Here is a 6,000-nt window from a genome sequence, read left to right as displayed (position 1 = left end):
TTGGCTTGTTTCACTTAGCATGATATTCTCCAAATCCATCCATTAATTTGCAAGTGCCATAATATTATTCTTCTTTATGGCTGAATAATATTCCATTGTGTATATATACCACAGTTTTTTTTATTCATTCTTCTATTGAAGGGCATCTAGGTTGGTTCTACAATCTAGCTATTGTGAACTGAGCTGCTATAAACATTGATGTGGCTGTGTTACTAATTGCTTTTCCTTACACTTAAAATAAAATTCATATATGTTGATAAGTCTAAAGAATTAAAAGTGGCCATAAATCCTTTGCAACTCCTTCCATCTGGAAGTGTGATCTATTTCCTCATATCTTGAATCTGGACTGGTCCTGTGACACTTTTGTACCAATAGAATGAAGTGGCAATGACATCATACAGCTTCCAAGGCATGGAGAAGCCTTTTGCATATACTTTTGCTCTCTTGCTACCCTGAGATAGCCATCTTAAGAATCCTACACTATCCCCTAAGGGGATGCAAGACAGAGGTCTTGCCAATAGCTAGTACCAGCAGCCAAACGTGAATGACATCATCCTGGACCACCAGTTATTATATTCACCAGCCAACAGAAATTGTGTGAGTAAGCGCAGACAAGACCAACAAGAAAACCATCCAGTTGAACTCGGCTATAATTGCTGACCTATGGAATCAGGAGCAAATGTGTGGTTGATCTCTTCTTAAAATTTTTTTTATTTGTTCTAATTAGTTATACATGACAATAGAATGCATGGTTGATCTTTAAACCACTGAATTTTAGGGTGGTTTGTTACACAGCAGTAGATAGCTGATACAATGTGGTCCACGGAGCCTTGTATAATCTGGCTTGTGTCTTCTGCTGCTTGCCTAACCCCAGCAGGCATTCTTCTGTCTTCTTACACCCCAGGGATGCTTTCAGTTTTTTCAGTGCTCTTAAGCTGTTTTCTGCCAAGCATGTTTGCACATTCTACCTATGCCAGGAATATATTTCCCTCAACCACTTTCCTAGCTAAATTTTCTCATCTTTTAAGTCCCAATTCAAATGTCAAAGAAGCATTCTCTGATGATCCAATACATATTAGATCCCTTACTTTTTAATGTTTTTTTCTTGCAGTATTTATCATAATTTACAGCTAAAATATTCATGTATCTGATTGTTTAATATATAGCTGTCCTAATAGATGATAAGATCCATGAAGGCAGGGACCACGCACATTTAGCTTATCACTCTACACCCACCACCTATACCCAGTGACTCACACATTGTAGATGCTTAATAAAATTTCTAAAAAACATGAATGCCTTTAACTATGACTACATACATAAAACAGTATTCCAGAAACATCCTGATCAAAATATTCAACAAAATCAGTTTCCTTTACTCAATCTACAAACAAGGCACACAGTTGAGAATCAGAAATATTGGCTCCTTCAGTTTTGTTCCCATCCTGAAAAAGAGTAGCTGAGAGGTAGTCCCAAATGAAATGGTTCTATGTCAAGTGAAAGTGATACAGCCAAGATTTATTTTCAAGATCCCCTAAATTGTCTCTTACACTAATTTTAATTTCAGTAAAAAAAATAGGAATTAATCAGGCACTATTATCTAAAAATTGTATATTTGAAAGTTGATTTGAAGTCCTATGCATTTATTTTTGGTTTCGCTACAGAAACAAATCAAGTTACAATATTTCCTAAAGTAAAAGTATAACTCCAGGCATAGAGAGTTTTCCAAATGATAATAGGATGGTCAAGTAAAGAAGCTCAAGTGGCATAAAAAATTAAGATTCAGAAGCTTAAATAAAAGCAACAATTGGTACAACTGGAAAGTAAAGACCATCAAAGAAATAGGATAGAGCTGATGTATCTCTATCAATAGCACATCTTCCATCTTCAAATTTCCCTGATGATCAAAAATAGTTGCTGGAATTCCAGCAATCACATGTAGGTTTCCAGCTCCAAAAAGAACAAAGAAAAAGGACAAAAAGACTCCTCCTAAATGTCTTAGCCTCTTTTAATCCTTCTTAGAATTCCTACTCTATGACTTGTACTTTCTCCCATTGGCTATTTCTATTCTCAAGGGAGATGACGAAATGTAGTCTTCTAGTTGAGCACATTGTCTTCCAGAGTAAAACTGAACGTTTTACTTAAAAAGATTTAAAAAAAATGGAGATCAGATTGGAAACTATCAGACTTTTTCAAGGATATTATTGTTAGAGCCATATTCCAAAGAAGTAGAGGGGGGTCCAGAGCAAGGCCATCAAGATTAAACAGACAAGGAATGTGCTTCCCGCCCTCAAGGACAGGGACAAGTCCTGCAAACCAGACCTACGTCACTGAGTTTTCAACCCTCACAGATTCAATATCTTCTCTGTCCTCAGTCTTTCAGGTTTTCTTCTATTTTACAGAAAAATGACTAAAGTGGATTTATTCTTGACACTTTTTTCTTTTCCCCCCCAAAGAAGTTTCTGTTAATCTGGAGATTATCATACAGTTTGGGACCTAGAAACAAATCACAACAATAACAAAAAAAGTTCACCTTTTCTAATATTTTCTTTGCAGGCATTTTATTGCTTTACGACAAAGCCTGAAGCGAAGTTCCTTGCGAATGTTCTCCTGCTCACCCAGTGCCGTCATGGGAAAGCACAGCACTGTGTTGTCACTCCCTCCGCCCGTCCTGCATGTCCCCTTTGTCCTGCAATTCCTCTGTCACTGCCACACGGGCACACAGCACATGCAGGGCCATCTCTCCTTCTTTGTGTTCCACAAATATTTCTTCTCACAGTTAACAAAATACATTTGGGACATGCAATTGAGCCTGGTGTTTCTAATTACTTATGTGAACTCAGTGGAGTTTAATTTCAATTTTCAGGCAGAGACTGTTTTGGTTTTGTTTTTATTATTGTATTTCATTTCAGGACACACATCCTGGATTTCCCTGGCCTCTGACTATAAGCTCATTTCATGTTTACCACTTCCAGCTTGAAAAAAGTAGCTCCCTTTCCAAAGGACAAGCTATTTCTGGGAATTTCTATAACCACTGACAGATAACTCCTTGAGTCCGCTTTCCGGCCTATGTTACCAAGATGTGTCTGTTCATGGAGTTGTCATAAACAGTTAGACTCTCCCTTCTGCAGAGTCCCACCATGTCCTGAAGTCAAATTTTTAAAATCGTGTGATATTCATCAAGATTTCTTAAATACTTTGGTTTTAAAAAATAGTTCATAACTCAACTTTTTGCCATAGTGGAGAAGTTTGCCAACATTCAAGTTTTTTTATTTTATTTATTTTATTTTTTGTTAAGGTAGTGTTGAAGCCAGAATTGAAGACAGGCAGTTAGTGTAGAAAAGTTGATCGAGTCAGATCGAAAAAATGAAGGCTGATTTGAGTCCTGGAAGTTGGAAACCACCCCTGGGAGACTGGAATGTTCATATCTCCAGAGCCCTTTGATACCACCCCTCCCAAAAGGTTGTTAATGAAGTCGCTCCTGAGCACTACTAATCATCACCCCCTGGGCTGGGCTCCCTTCCACCTTGGCCCCTCCAGCCCACCTGCACACTCCCTGGCCATCCCTCTGGCATTTCCTGGACCTAGTTACATAGACAAGAAGGAGAAAGACAAGGGGGGAAAGAGCAAGAGAACAAAGAAAGCAAAAGTCTATAAAAGGGACAGGGCGCTGTCACTTCTTGGGATACCAGAATACCAGCCATGATCCGCTGCTCCCTCCCAGGAGGTGTCTGTGTTACTACTTTTAAATAAAACCTGCTCTATACGCTTGCGTCAGCGTGCTTCTCTAATGTTCAAACGATAGCACTTATCACCAATAACTGGCAGTTATCAGTGTCATCAAACTAATAAAGAATTAATCTCTCATTCTGCACACACTTTTTTCTTCTCCGTCTAGATATTAAACAGATTATTCACAGTTCGGAGCTTCCAAACCAGGGCCATGGCCAGATTCTGGGCATATGCAGAGTTTAAGACCTAGTTAAAGATTCTTCCCAGTAAAAACTGAACATCTCTATTAAAAATACTATTATGGTTGTAATACAAATAAATGTAATGCAAATATAGATGTAAAACATCCCTCCCAACAAAAACTTATGTTGAAAACACTAAACAGACAAGACAGATTTGCCACAAAATTTATGGTTTATAAAAACAATGATAAAATGGCCAAATAGTTGACATCTGTTGTATTTTTACATCCAGCACTCCTCTCTGTTCTTCAAGTAACAGGTACATCTCTTTCCTAAAAGGAATGTAGTTTACGCTGTTTGGAGGAGGCTAATCTGACACTGTCCTCATCCCCTGTGGGGAGGCCCACGTGTGTCAGGATTGGCCGGATTGTTTGCTGAGATTTCCTACATAGAAGTCATAAGAAAGGGCCTCCCTTTCTCTCAGGTGGCATATTGCATGATAAATTAAATCTGGAGTTGCCCACGGTCACCATTCCTACCCATGACAAATATGCCACCTGCAATAGATAAAAACTAGGCTAATATGTGAAGAGAAGTCAGAGTCCCACAATGGAGAGAGACATACCTCTGAATTCAAAACACTTCCTTTTCTGGAAATTTGTATGGGGTTTCTGTCATTTGCAGCTAAGAAACCCTATCTGTGACAGATCAAAAAACAAACACAACAAAACATGTTCCAGGAAAATTAAAGATGTCAGCCATGTATGCAGTCATCTAGGTCTTAATAGGCAGATTGTGAAGATTTTCCAGATTGTTTTAGCAGTCTACAGTTACTCACAAATTATTTATATTGAATTGGTTTGAAGATGTCTGCCAAGACTTTCACATTCAACTCTTTCAGATACAATCTAAATTATGCATTCAAAAAACATATAGTAGGGGCTGGGGAGATAGCTCAGCTGGTAGAGTGCTTGCCTCGAAAGCGCAAGGCCCTGAGTTTGATCCCCAGTACCACCAAAAAAAAAAAAAAAAAAAAAAAAAAAATATATATATATATATATATATATATATAGAGAGAGAGAGAGAGAGAGAGAGAGAGAGAGAGAGTAGGTGGAACAGGTTGACATATTTGACTCCATGGAAATGTTATAGGCCAGGCTATATGGGTAATGACTAAACAGACTGCATTTTACCTTTAGATTTCATGTTATGTGGGAAATGCTTCTCTCATAGGAACACCCACCTCTGTACCCATCAACAGTTGCTTAGCATGACTTGTTTGGCAACATGAGGAAATAACAATTCTTGAAAAATGAAAAATTGTTCTCTTTTTGATTCCTAGTTTCCTAAACAATGTGCCATGTTAATGGTGATGTAATAATGATTGTTTAGATGTTAGTAACCATTCTTTAGTTTGTACCTAAGTAAGGTCATTTTGACCCACTTCCTCCTCTGTTAATGATTTCAGATCCCATGATGCTACTTTATAATTTTGAATCATACCAATAAACACTTATGATTGATGTACTGATGTATGGTATAAAAACTCCTGCAACCCTATGGTCGTAGCTGTTCTCCCAGTAGCCATTTGTGGGACATTGTGTGATACAGTAAGCCAGTCAGCTTAACAAAGACTCTCAAATTTGGACTTCTCAGTGGTGATCAATCAGTCTGTTCTTAAGTTGTGCCCCATAACAGTTGGCACTTTGCATAACTAATTTTAAACATTTTATTGATCAATAAAAACTTCACCCAAATTTGAGATGGAAAGACCAATAAAATTCAAACTAATCAGAGTTCCACAGTTTTTAGTTAACTTTGTGAGACAGTGTGTCAAGAGAGGATATTATGAGTTGAAATGGATTCTCTGTATTATTTAGAGATTTTTGTTTACCCATGGTATTAGTGATGATTTTTTTTTTGCAAACATTTAATAAGATGCTTATTTTAGATTCCCAAATCAATTTAGTTTCTTCTGGATCATTAACATTTGGGAAAATAATGTATTTTAAAATATCTTCTATTGCCTGGATTTACACAAGAAAAGAATATTGTTTTCTGGTTATCTTACATGTTGTTAAAATTC

Source organism: Sciurus vulgaris (genome assembly GCF_902686455.1).
Source record: "Sciurus vulgaris genome assembly, chromosome: 7".
Taxonomy (NCBI): Eukaryota; Metazoa; Chordata; class Mammalia; order Rodentia; family Sciuridae; genus Sciurus; species Sciurus vulgaris.
The sequence above is the reverse complement of the archived record's forward strand: the minus strand, read 5'-3'. Positions refer to the sequence as shown.